The sequence below is a fragment of the Miscanthus floridulus genome, unplaced genomic scaffold (assembly GCF_019320115.1).
Source record: "Miscanthus floridulus cultivar M001 unplaced genomic scaffold, ASM1932011v1 fs_775_3_4, whole genome shotgun sequence".
In the NCBI taxonomy this organism is placed as follows: domain Eukaryota; kingdom Viridiplantae; phylum Streptophyta; class Magnoliopsida; order Poales; family Poaceae; genus Miscanthus; species Miscanthus floridulus.
Window position 1 is genome coordinate 38,328 of NW_027097255.1, and position 13,910 is coordinate 52,237.

Below are 13,910 nucleotides of genomic sequence, written 5' to 3' on the forward strand. Positions count from 1 at the left end.
CCTAAAAAAAGAAAAAAAAAAAAAAAGAGGAAGAATAGGGATGGTTACTAGCAACGCAACAACAACCTCTGGTCAACTAATCTTGGTGCCGACGTCGGTGCGTGCTCCGACGGAGACCAAGGGCGGGGAGCACATACAGCCACGCCACGGAGGTGCAGAGCGCAGCCGCGGCAGCGATCTCCGCCGGCGCCGGCCGCTCACTGAGGCCGACCCCGCCGGCGCGCCACCGGCGGATAAGGATGTAGAGTGAGGCGACCGCCAGCGCCCTGTACACACGGTCGGGGTGGCCTCCCATCGCCAAGGCCGAAGCAAGGTCGCCGCCGACGAGGTGGGTCGAGCGCATGGCGAGATTCTGACGAGGGAGTTGGGGAATGATGAGGAAACCAGAAGATTTGACTGCCGCGGGTCAAAGTCAAAGGTCGTTCGTTTACAGACACACAGTTCCAGTTCGCAATAAACCGATAAGTTTTCAAAATTTCGTTTGTTTTATTATATTGATAATATTTTTCGACAAAGAAGTTTTTTTATTGAATTCCAGAATTATTACAGAGATAAGTAGATTTGGTTAAAAAAAATATTAAAGGCGTTTGTGAGAGCTCTAACTCCAGCTTATTCGAAGAGAATTACCCCTAACCAACTAAACAGTTAAAATATCAGAGAATCATTTCTCCATTCACTTTCTCTATTATATTCTGGTGGAGATCAGCAGAGAATTTTATCAGCTCCGCACCCTACTCTCCTAAGAATCTAATGAAATCACTTCATTGGAGAATAAGAATGGCTGAAGAATCAAACAGCGGAGCTCGTTCGGCTGCTCCACTCTCCACTTGTTTTAGCTTATTATCTCACAGAACGCTATTAAATCATCCAAAATCAGTCAAAAACTGATCAGCCGATCGAGCCCATCCTAGCCTTTGCGCAACAAAACATAAAAGGCTATAAACGATTAAGTATATTTATGTGAATTGAGCGTAGCATAGTTTGTTAGATTTTTAAAAAGATATATATATATATATATATATATATATATATATATATATATATATATATATATATATATATATATATATATATATATATCGCGTAGCGTAGTTTGTTAGATTTTTAAAAAGATATATATATATATATCCTTTCATATTTAAATTCTTTAATTTAATATAAGTGGCTCATATTTTTCTCCTCGGTTAACTACCATGGTCAATTTAGTTTTGACAGAAATCGTGTTGGTCTTGAGTTAGTACAACATTAGCATGTTAAAGTATTTTGTCGGCAGATCTAACGATTAAAGCTAAAGTCGATTGTGGCGTGGCTAGTGTCAGGACGTCACGTCCGCGTCTGCCCCTTCGCGTTGTCCGTCCTGACTGTCTCACCTCCTCCTGCATGCTCGCTCTAGCGTTGAGCACTCATTGGTTTTAGCCAGAGCTTATTAATTAGTCAACAGTATTTTTCTCTCATAATAAAGCAGGATCAGTCGGGCTTATCAGCCTAGAAACCAACCAGCAAACAGGTTATCTGCTTCCTCAGTCTCGCATGCGCCAGCAGCGCCCCTCTCTAATGCATGCAGCTGCAGGAGTGACAACAATTTTTTCTCCGCACGCATGGTTTCCATGCGAATGCGCTTCACTCATGAAGAAATGGAACGGCGCCTGCCCCGCCTGTAACTATTGCGCCTGCACGCTCGCCCCCGCATGTCGTATGCAAATGCTACGCCAACATGTTGTGCACGTAACCGCGTCGCATGCCTGTTGACGCGCCACACGCTCACTTCGCTTGCCGCGCACGTGGAGACCGCTACGCCCACGGGCCCCGCATCTGCATGCTCTAGCTTCCTAAGTCTGCTAATGTTGCAACATGAAAACACTTCTGTAACATACGTCTGAAATAGGTGAAACATTAATAAACATATGTTTGCAACATATGTGTATATTAATTACAACATCCAAATAAACACACTTGCAACATACGTCTAAAACAAATGAAACATTTTGAATATACGCTTGCAACATATGTATGAAATAATTGCAACATATTCAACATCCAAATGAAACACTTGCAACATAGGTCTGAAACAAGTGAAACATTTGAAACATACACTTGCAACATACATGTATAGCTACTGCAACATATGCAATATCCAGATAAAACACTTGCAACATACGTTTGAAACAGTTGAAATATTTGAAACATACATGTACAACATACGTGTATAGCCATTGCAACATATGTAGCCCCAGATCTACTTTTGTAACATCCAGATAAAACATATGTAACATACATCTAAAACACATGAAACATACGATTGAAACATGTGCTCATCTATTTGCTGTCGCCCAATGAAGGCTAGTTGACGCGGTGCGGGAGAGTGAGGGCGGCGCGCAGCACGAGACGCAAGGCGCGGACGACGCAAGGCACGGGCGGGGCGTGTAGCACGAGACACGAGGGCGTAGGGCGCACGTGGCGCGAGGTGGATCTGGTGCGACCGTGCGAGGCGTGAGGTGCAGGGGCGCACGGCGCGAGCGCGGGGAGGCACAGGGCGCGCGGTGTGAGGCGGGTCCTTCCGTCCATGTCCGTCCGGACGTCTTGATAGGAGCATTAGCGAAAATCGGCAATTGGATACACCATCTTTGGATGTCATGGCCCATGGCCTTAAAAACTTAGGCTTGTTTGGAACGTGGCAGAAAATCTTGTTTGTATGTTTTTTTTTTTTTTTTTGTAAAATTGAACACATGACTCCACGAATGATAAAATAAAGGAGGAATGCTGCACAGCACTCCACGCTGGCGGAAAAACGGTCCGCGAACCCAGCGTTCTGTTGGTCACAGACTCACAGGTCACCCAGCTGCCCCCACGAATCGAACAACTACCGCTGCCTCCACCCTCCACCCACGCGCACGGCGCACGAGAAGCGCGAACGCAAGCCACGAACTCTGCGCCCCGTCTCCGTGCACCCGCCGCTCCATAGCCACCGCCCCAGCTGCACCCGGAGGCCTTATGCACCTCCGTCCTCCGCCTCCGCGATGCGTGTCGCCTCGCGCTAGCGCCTCCCGCTCGCCGCGCATCTGGGGGGCCCCGCCCCGCCCCTGCTTCGCCTTCGCCGCCGCCGGGCCCTGGCGCTAGCGGCGCCGTCGGTAGCGGCCGCGGAGGCGGAGGCGTACACGGAACCTGAGCTGGTGTTGCTCGAGGTCCTCCTCGGCGTCCAGGGCTGCGGCCGCGCCGTCGCGCCGCGTCAGCTCCAGGCAAGGGACTCGCGATTCACTAGACCTATGCCGAGCGCACCACGTGCTTGCTGACATGCAGGTGGGCGTGTCACTGGAGGTTGACGCCTTTTCGTGGTGGTTGCAGGAAGTGGAGAGCGTCGTGCAGGCTCTCGAGGCCCTGGGAGGCGTTCCTGATCCGGTGCGATTTATAATCTAATCCGCTTACCCGTGATACTTAGTGGTTAATTAGTGAAGTCAACTGTCAAAGATTAATGCTTCAGATGCGAATTAACAAATGGGTTAACTTAAATCTTCCATATTTAAGTTGAAGCCGACTGAACAGAGAAATTCTGCTGAGGTTTGAGCTAGCGGGTTTACTGCCTTAACAGCGATAATATGCTGGAGCTGAAGCTTCCTACTTAGGAGATTGTTTAGAGCTTCGTATGATATATCCTTGCACAGAATAAATCAGTTAACATCGTGTAATTAAGATTACAGACTCCACTAGCTTAACTGAATGACACTATTGTTCCTTTTGGTAGTATTGATTTGATTTGACAATGAATATCTGGAACAGCTAAACTCTAATTCTGGTGAGGCATTGCATTGATTTAGAATTCAAGATAAGTGACTCAGGGAGTTTTTAGTTTAGGAAAAAATAAACTCAAAACTCTGTTACCATATGTGCACCCAACAAAGCTCAAAATGTTCTTCTTGAAACTAGAGGAAAGCTTGCCTTCTTAGGCTTATTGTTTCTCTGTAGACGAGTTCAAGTTTAATCGAAGGTAGCTGGCAGCTCATCTTCACTACAAGACCAGGAACAGCATCACCCATTCAGGTGGAGTTCAAAATGCTTGTGTTGAAAATACATGTTCCACTTACTATTTGTATCTGTATTCTTTCATCTTTGGATTGTGAAAACTCTAGATGGATGACTAAATCAATTGTCGGTTCACATTTCATGCGGAGACGGATCCAGCTCCGCGCCGGGGTCCCACACCAGTAGCTCCGTCGCCGGCACCACCGGCGCCAGCAGCGTTGCCTGCTTCGGAGGGAAGGGGGGGCAGCAGATCCATGGTCGTGGGCACCGGATCAAGCCTCCGAGGGCATGGTTCTTCTCGTCGCCGGTCATCTCGACTGCCATGGGAGTAGAAAGAAGCTTGGGGAAGGAGAGGGTGGGGAAGGGAAGGGAGAAGGCACGGGAGGCCGCCTTGTTGAGAGGCACCGCAGGTCGCCGCCACCACTTCGCCGGCGAGCAGTGGCGGCAGCCAGGGGGCTAGCTGGTGGGGGCGAGTGTGGGGGCGGCGGGTTCGACATGGGGCTTTAGGGATTTGCATCTTTCCAAGTCGGTCTTTCATCTGTTTGTGCTTCCTGCATCCCTGATCCTGCCATTTCATTTACTATTATCTTTCATGTCAAACTATTTTTAGAGTGCAGTTCTCTGAATTAATAATAATGTATCTACATTCCATAAAGAGCTTTATTGGTTTACGTGCATTTGAATTACAGTGAAGTGTTGGTGTTACGTTCAATGTGTGTGTGTGCACCTTAATTTTACTCCAACATAATTGATGAAATGTTAAATTACAGGGAATCAGGAAATATTAATAATGTATCTACTTGTTACGAAATATGTTATTAGACTTATAAATGTATCAAAGTGATGAAATTTTACATTACAGAGACTCAGGAAATATTAATAATGTATCTACTTTATGAAATTTGTTATTGAACTTATAAATTTATCAAAGGGAGTGGATGCTTGTCAGATTTTATTTGGTATCCAATGCTAATTAGCAATCATGTCTGAGGTGTTACATGCACATACAACTTAGCATGTCAATACCAAATTCTCAACAAGCTTTAACAAGTGAAAAACAAATTGGCATTTAGTATTCTTATTCAATACATGATTAAAAAGAATACTCCCTCTGTTTTAGAATATATAGCATTTAGGACATGATAATTAGTTCATTTTTTGTTAATTAGCTTGTCTTAAATGTCTTATATTTGGAACGGAGGGAGTAGATATGCACCTGACCTTGCCAATTGTTTATGACGTCTATTCTGTTATGATAAACTGGAAACCTACACTCTTAGCATCACATTAAATGACAGTATAGCACACAGCTATCACTAAACCCAAAGAAATAAACTTCATTACCTTATCCCTGTTTTTGCTGCTATTCTTCCAAGGCAAAACAGAATAGGCGGTAACATCCAAATTAATCTGTAATCGAAGAGGTTCTGCAACATTAACCATCAATCTTGTCATAATAAACATGGAGGATGTTGGAAACAAAGCATTGTACTGACTTAGTGAGAGTTAACTATAAAGAAATAAGGCCTTATACTGCCTTAGGGAGAGTTAACTGTAAAGAAATAAATACTTGTATTGCCTTAGGGATTGTTACTTTAAATTTCTTTTACAATACTTACAATAAATGTTTTATGAAAATAAAACCAGGCAGAAGCAACTATTAAGGATGGAAAGCGCATACTTCCGTTTTGACCGAGCAGCATTCGCCTTCAAGTTTCTGTCATTTAAAGTTCCATACCCAGTGCCATTTAGACTTCTTGGAGATGAAGCTAAGGGTTGGCTTGACACAACATACTTATCCCACACTGGGAACATACGTATTTCAAGGGGAAACAAGGTACGATGACATAATCTTGATGTTATTTTACTACCTTGACAACATTGGAATGTTCATAAATGCAGCCTTGAAGCATTTAAGGTTCTGATTTGTTGTATATTCTCCTGATTTAGTAGAAATCTGCAGCATATCAAGTCCATAACCCTTCTATATGGAAACTATTTGGCTTTGTATAGACCTGCTTGTATTTCATCATATTTTCAAAACAATCTGTAGTGCAGGGAACCACTTTTGTCCTACAGAAGAGTGCAGAGCCAAGACAGATCTTATTGTCAGCTATATCTGCAAGAACAGGAGTAGAAGAGGTGTGTGATTACAGCTTTAATCATCCATCGTCGCACTAAATGGAGACAAGTTATGTGTACAAACTTTCTTTTTGGCTAAACAGGTCATCAATTATTTTATTTCAAGCCAAAATGGAACAAAGACTGATCTAAGCATTCTGGTGGGTGAATGGCAACTATTGTGGAGTTCACAGGTTAATCTGGATACTTAACTAGACTCTCATACTGGTTAAATTTGCATACATTTAGGAGTCCTGAAAGTGCTTTGCCTTTCTATGGTTGCAGACTGAAGGTGAAAGTTGGTCATCTGTTGCATCTGCCGTTCTCAAGGACTTCCAGGTCAGTTTTAGAATGAAATCAAACAGTAAAGTGATTGTGTGATACTTTAGTGTGTTTATTGGCACTTGGCACCTCACATGACTAATAGTAACATGGACTTTCTGTTTAGATTATAAAAGAAGACGGGAAATTAAATAATTCAGCTAGCCCCTTCCCAGGTCTCACCCTCAATGCAACAGGCAACATAGGGTAAGTCTGTAGAGCCTCCAAGAATCAATGTTTATTTGTGTTTCCTGTCAAGGATAGTTTGCATTTGTGCAAGACCGTCTTAATGAAGAAAAAACAGAACTCCTTATTCCACTCCTCCAGCATGCGTGATCTATACTTGTTGAAGCAGTTGGCCTTCTACCTGAAGGAAACATTATGCTATACTTACTTTTGTTAGTGCAAACATAAAAAAATAAGCTGTGCACATACAGGGAGGGAAATGAACGTTTTGCAGTAAGACAGGGTGTACTAGAATGTACAAATTATTGCACGAAAGTGCATTTTGGTTTCCAGTTCTGAATCAGCTTCGCATTGCACTTGAAGCAAAAAAGGGAGTGGCAACACCTTTACCGTGTCCATGAAAGGAGCTGTTCAAGTTGGTGGTTTGCAGTTTCCCTTGGATGCTCAAGGAGAATTTGTCATGGAGATATTGCAAGTCATTCTTGATTTCCTGAAATCTAAATATGCAAGTTATACTTAGAAAAATTTCGGTTTCTGGTGAGTGGTGGCTCAAGATAGCAGAGAACTAATGCTTATTCTGAATGAGTTTTTTTCTCTCTCTCATTGCAGGTATATCGACAACAAGATAAGGATATCCAGGCTTAACCAGCACATGCTTGTCCATTTACGCATTACAAATACATGACACCCTAATGAAGGATATGTGAACTTATATCTTAATTTCATTGATGAGCACACCTGATATCAGATGTGACTACTTCAAGCGACATATTTAAAATTTAGTTGTGTATAGCTGACCCTATTTTAGTAAAAAAAAAAAAAAAAAAACTCAGGTTGTGTCTACTTAGTTTTCATGTACTCAAACCGTTTTCTCAAAAATATATGGAACCACAGTTTAGCATTTTTTTATTAAAAAAAGACAGCTGAGCATTTTTTTTTATGGCAACATTCTGTCAAGGCCTGTTTGAAACCAGATTTCTCAGGGAATTTCTTATGTAACTTCAAGACCATAAAATGGATGTTTCTATTTCTCAGGGAATTTCTTATGTAGGTAGAAAGTAGATCTCAAAATGCCCTTTTGCAAGTAGAGTAACTTTTATTTTCTTGATGAGCCCGGACATCCAGTCAGGCTCGTGTTCGTGCTGCCGGATTTCTGTTTCAGGACTGAATATGACTGCTCGTCATTCTCATAGTATAAAATGGTGTCCGAATTGAGTGCCTGAAATCGTGCAGCCGTACCTATTAACCTGACGAATTATGTGCTGTTGAAATTTGGCACCCCTCCAGAACATGCAATCTATTTCCAGAGCAGCATGTAGAAAAAGAGAAAATGTCCAAGTCCAAAGGACTAGTGATGAACATATAACATGAGGCAAAACATAGCCAATATCAGATGGTTCACCGTCCACAAGAACTTTGTCAGCAACAAAGACGATAATGTAATGTAAATATAATCGTCTGTCATCACACGAACCCATAAAAAACATCCAACCTAAATTTTGGTACAGTAACTCAGCCAAGAAAAATTATTGACCGGTATGAACAATTTCTTCCTATCTCTATAAAGAATACAACAATAAGCTCTGAGAAAAGATTTTACATGGTACAGAACTCATATTATCTGGTCAATTTTGAGTTTACACGATCCCCCCCCCGAGCCAAGAGAAATGCGACTGTTGGGATTGGGGTGGTAGGAACTACCACAAGCATGTGGCAGCTCTTCAGAATTTGCAGCTAGAAAGTTTGAAAGGGACTCGCCCAGAGTCCATCTTCATTCAAAATTATCTATGCACCAGCAAAATTATCTATGCAGCAGCGAAACTATCACATAAGGTCTTGTATGCTGCGCTGCAATGCTTGAATTTCTCCTCCGCTGTAGCCTGTCCATCAAACAAACCCCATATGCTTAATTAGCTATGTAAAATAACAATATTAATTATTTGTGTTGTAATGTAGAACAATACCTTAGATGATCCACTGTGGCGATCTGGATGCCCTCTAAGTGCGCATCAGCGCATGCTCGGTATCTATTATCAAAGAAAGGAAATAAATGATCAAATAATCTTCGGAACAGTTCAAAAGGAAGTATACACACAATCTCTGCCAAAAAGGAAAAAAAGGACTCAAAGACATAAAAATGCTCAAAGGTCTTACGCGCTTTTAACATCGTCAAGTTTTAGCGGACCAGAAGTGCTCAATCCAAGAGCTTGTCGTGCCAAAGATACCTCTGATGGAGCTGGTACTTCATCATCCTCGTCTGTTTCTGTTTCAGAACTCCAATTTCTGGATTTTTCTGAGCGAGCACGTCTGGAGTTCCTCTGAAAATTATCAGATGAAAAAGACCAATAGTATGTGCCTTGGTCTCGGAAAACATTACGAAACAGATTCTCTGGTTCATCCTCATCACTCGTGCAAAAATCAAATCCTCCTGTAGCCAAACAACAAATAAATAAGGGTAAAGTACACTTTACAACCCTCAACTTGCACCAAAGTTCGATTTTCAACCTTCAACTATAAAACCGACCAAGAAACACCCTCCAACTATCAAAACCGGACGAATTTGGTCCTTCGTCCGGTTTTGATAGTTGGAGGGTGTTTCTTGACCGGTTTCATAGTTGAAGGTTGAAAATCGAACTTTGGTGCAAGTTGAGGGTTGTAAAGTGTACTTTACCCATTTCGTCCGGTTTTGATAGTTGGAGGGTGTTTCTTGACCGGTTTCATAGTTGAAGGTTGAAAATCGAACTTTGGTGCAAGTTGAGGGTTGTAAAGTGTACTTTACCCAATAAATAAAGTTTACACTCCATAAGATCCATGGTATGCCGGCTAGTAAAAAGGCATTGATATCATCGAAGTAATTCTAATATTCATAACATAAGATGCCTTGCACACTTATATACATCTGTAACATTTCTGACAAAAACTGCTGGACATTGAAGGCCAGCAGAAGAACTTTTCAATCCAAGTTACGATCTATAGAGAAGAAAAACTGAAATATCTTATAAGATAGGAAAAGGAAAAGGTATTGAACCTTTGCTTCTGAAATTCCCGGAATAAAAATCATGTGTACGGAAACCATTGTTGTTTGAATTCCTGACCCAACGATGTCCTCTAAACCATGACGGCCCACTAGATGCATCATTTTTCACATCTTCATCACGCCAACTCTGAACATCAAGAAAAATATAAAAATATAAATGGATCAGAACATTCTGTATCTGCATAAGCATTTGAGAGACATTATTGAAAGCTGAACCAACATTTTCGCAAGAGCTAGCGGCCAAGGAAAGCTAGCGGCCTAGGAGGAGGATCGAGGACGGACATGTTGGCGCCGCCGCTGGCCGTCTAGGAAGCTCGCTCGCCGCAGCGGCAATGGATGGCCGGAGGAGGGGCGGCGGCGGAGCTACGGCGGGTGCGGTGGGGTGGCTGCTGCTGCTGCTGCTTCTCGCCTCGCTGTGCGCCCACTCCCGTAGGCTCAATGCCGATGGGGTGCTGCTCATGGCCTTCAAGAACGCGGTCACCGCGGACCCGCTGGGCACGCTGGCCGGCTGGACCTACAGCGACGCAGCGCCGTGCGCCTGGAACGGCGGCGTCTGCAACGGCTTCCCGCAGCCCAACGTCGGACCGGCGGCGGTCAACGTGACCTCCGCCTCCGCCGACGGCAACGGCAACTCCGCGCCCGCGCCCGTGCCGAACGCCGCCGTCGCCGTGGCGGGCGGGCTCGGCGCGTCACTGGCGGCGGCCACGGTGTCGCGGGTCATCAGCCTCGTGCTCCCCAACACGCAGCTCTCGGGGACGCTGTCGTCGGACCTCGGCCGCGTCGAGCACCTGCGCCACCTCGACCTCTCCGGGAACAGCCTCAGCGGCGGCCTGCCGGCCACGCTGCTCAACGCCACCGAGCTCCGCGTGCTCTCGCTCGCGGGCAACGCCATCTCCGGCGAGCTCCCGGACACGGGGGCGGCGGCCTACGCACGCGGTCTCCAGGAGCTCAACCTCTCGGGCAACGCGCTCGCGGGCCGCCTCCCCGCCGCGTTGTGCAGGCTGCCCTGCCTCGTCGTGCTGGGGCTCGCTAGCAACCGCTTCGCCGGCGAGCTCCCCATCGGGGGCCTCGGGACGTTGGAGCTCGTTGACCTCAGCGGCAACGGCTTCAACGGCTCCCTCCCGTCGGACTTCGGGGAGGGGGGGGGGCACGGCTCCACCTGCTCAACGTTCCGTCGAACAAGCTCGCTGGCGTGGTGCCGACCGAGCTGGCCGCGCTCGTCCCAGCGAACGCGACGGTGGACCTGTCGCGGAACAACTTCACCGCGCGCGATCCCACAGGACGGCCCGTTCGCCGCGCAGCCGGCAGCGGCGTACGAGGGCAACCCGAACCTGTGCGGGCCGCCGCTGAAGCAGGCGTGCTCCATCCCGTCGTCCCTCTCGAACCCTCCCAACGCCACCGACTCGCCGGCGGCGTTCGCGACCATCCCCAAGAACCCCGCTCGTGCCCCGCCGGGAGCCCCGAGGCAGCCACGGCCATCCATTAGCAGGACGAGGGGGAGCTGACGAACAGTTGCGGGCGCCATTGGTCAGCGGAGACGGAGACGTTAACTTCCATGCTGGCGCGCTGATCTGGCACGACACGTCAGCGAAAATGGCAAAATATTAGTCTGGTTACTGTTTTCTCGGGTAATTTTATAATTGGCACAATAAAGTTGGCAAACGAAGAAGCAGCCACCGTAAGAGTGGCAAATAGTTAGATCTCCCTCTTCCTACGTCTCGTATAATAGTTGAATCTCTGCTCAAGCATAAGGTACGCATTGGTTCTTTCACTATTAAAAGCACAAACTATTTTGTAGTAAGAAACAACGTTGCTTGTGACTGATCAGTTAGCACAAGCTTCTAGAAAGATAGAATGCTATTTCATTGAAACCTAAGCAGGCAAAACAGAGAAACCGGCTGAACCAATCACTGTGAGTATAACATCGATTAAAAGATTCATCTTGAAAAGCACAGCGCAATTTACCACAAGTAGGGATGCATGTGGGTATTTAATGATTTTTTTCTGGGTCAGCTAATTAATTATGGTGCTGTCATTTTACTTCAACCAATCACTGTGAGTATCCTCAATTTTTGCACCTATCACCCTGTGCAGAGCAGGATAACAAGGAAAAACAAACACACCAGATACAATCTAGTAACATTAGTTTTATAATGCGAAACTATCTAATAGGATTCTGCATGAACGCTTCACCAATCGTTCCCTGAATAATAGTCCACCAAGTGTGTGATCCTCAAAAGCACATCAATGGTGCGGCAGACCTGGTTCCACACATGCTTTCCATCCCATCAAACATATTCCGGGCCAGATAAAAATAACGCTCGGATCAAACAGAAGGAGACACCATTTGTCATCAAAGAGATTGGAGGAAAAGGGGGGCGGACGGAAGCGGGATTACGTATTTATACATTGTGCCACTGGGTCTTGAGAAAATCGGAATTTTGACCATATGGTGAGCGGGCTTCGTCCAAATGCCATTAATTTTGTGGGCTTGGCTGAAATACCCTTATGAAACGAGTCCAACACGCTATAATGTCATTTTGAGGTTTAAGTACAGTTTAAAAAAAATTCAGTCAACATTTTAGCCTCCAGTGACCATTTTGCCCCAGAACTCGTTGACAGAGTCCAACACTCTCATCTCTCCCCCTCTCGTTGTTCTCTCGCTCCCGTGAAAGGCAGTGCGCTGAGCGCCGCCGTCATCCGCCCCCAAGACGGCTCCCTACCCCAGGCGAAGGCGGCCCCAGCCAAGCCACGGGGAGCAGCGTGATGATGGTGATGTCGCCGTCGCTCCAGTCGACGCCGGCCACCGCCGCCCGTCCGCGCCAGGCCACGCGTCACCAGGCATCCTCGCCCCTACTGTCCGCGCCAGGCCGGCGACCACGCGTCCTATTTTCCCCCATTTTCGTTCTTTGTTTCAATCCTGATTTTCAGAGTTTGGGCCAATCTCAGACAATGATTTTTGGGGAATAGGTTCGTGCTAGGTTGAATTGCATCTGTGCAAAGTTTGGGAGCGGTTCATGGAGGCTTGGGTAGGATTTGGTTGAATTTCTTGGAACCACCCTTTTCTGTTCTTTCCGCTCAACTGCGTTTCTGGTCGGGGACAGTAGCCACCGGTGTGAAGTGGAATGGCGCAGTGCAGTCCCTGCCCTTCCCTTGCTGCAATGTTTCTGATTTGCTCGGTCTTGCAGAAATCGGCTCAGGCCTTGCAGCGCTCGCTCCTTCTGTTCTTCGTTCTCAGTTCCAAGTTCGAGCGCTCGTGTGGAGCAGGGTGGAGCCCAACCGTGCTGGTGCGTTTGCAGCACCGCCATGCCTAACTCGTCGGAGCAGTTTCCGCGGGGGACGATGCGGTTCAGTCACGACTCACGATGGGGCGGCGCGCCTGGGGAGGAGCGGCCCGGGACGGCGGCCGTCGGCGTCCTGCTCTCGCCCGGGAGATATCCTCGCTGGGAGAGAGAGAGAGAGACGGCTTACCGTCCATGAGGAGAAGAGAGAACGAGGAGTAACGGGGGCAGGGGTAAAATGGTCAGATCAGGTAAAAATTTGGGCTAAATTTTTTTTAAGGTGGTCTAAAATCAGAAAATGGCAAAATAGCGTGAAACACCTATTTTATAAGGGCATTTCAACGAAATCCACAAATTTAATGGCATTTTGGCAAAGCCCACCCGGCATGAGGGCAAAATTCCGATTTTCTCCTGGGTCTTGCGCTTTCGCTGCAGAACGGGTGTCGAGTGGAACGGCACAGCCCCCCCCCCCCCCCGGCTGCTGCTGCGGGACCGCCGCCGCCGCCGTCGCGAGGGGATGCGGACGGTGGCCGGAGAAGAGAGCCGACTTGATGCTGTTCATCGTCGCCGGTACGGCCGCCCACGAAGACGGCGGCGGCGACCTCCGGGGACAAGACGGGCGGATGTGTTGCGGTGGCCCTCCGCAGGAGAAGGAAGGAATCGCCGTTTGAGCGAGTGGCTGATAGCTGGTCCGGCCCGTTAGAGGCCCAGAAAGCCCTCTACCTCGTTTAGGTCCCCCTTGAACGCGGGATTTAACTCCCTAATAAAAAAACAAAAAAATGACGCGTTTCTCAAGATAAAAAAAACTGACACGGTTGATGGCGGCCGTACGTTTTTTTTGTCCTGAATTATAAACTCAGTTTCTAAACCCCTTCAACTTATAAAAATCATTTATTTTTGCACCAGAGCGTTTTTTAAGATGGTTTTGCTAAGGATAAATTGAACCA

General features: G+C 46.6%; 3 pseudogenes; 2 read left to right on the top strand and 1 right to left on the bottom strand.

The window, feature by feature from the left end:
• The first annotated feature begins 1,598 nt into the window (after positions 1-1,598).
• On the top strand, positions 1,599-7,679 carry LOC136533043 (probable plastid-lipid-associated protein 12, chloroplastic; annotated as a pseudogene).
• Positions 7,680-8,306: 627 nt separating this feature from the next.
• LOC136533038 (uncharacterized) lies at positions 8,307-13,525 on the bottom strand (annotated as a pseudogene).
• LOC136533041 (receptor protein kinase-like protein At4g34220) lies at positions 10,015-11,187 on the top strand (annotated as a pseudogene).
• Positions 13,526-13,910: the final 385 nt, after the last annotated feature.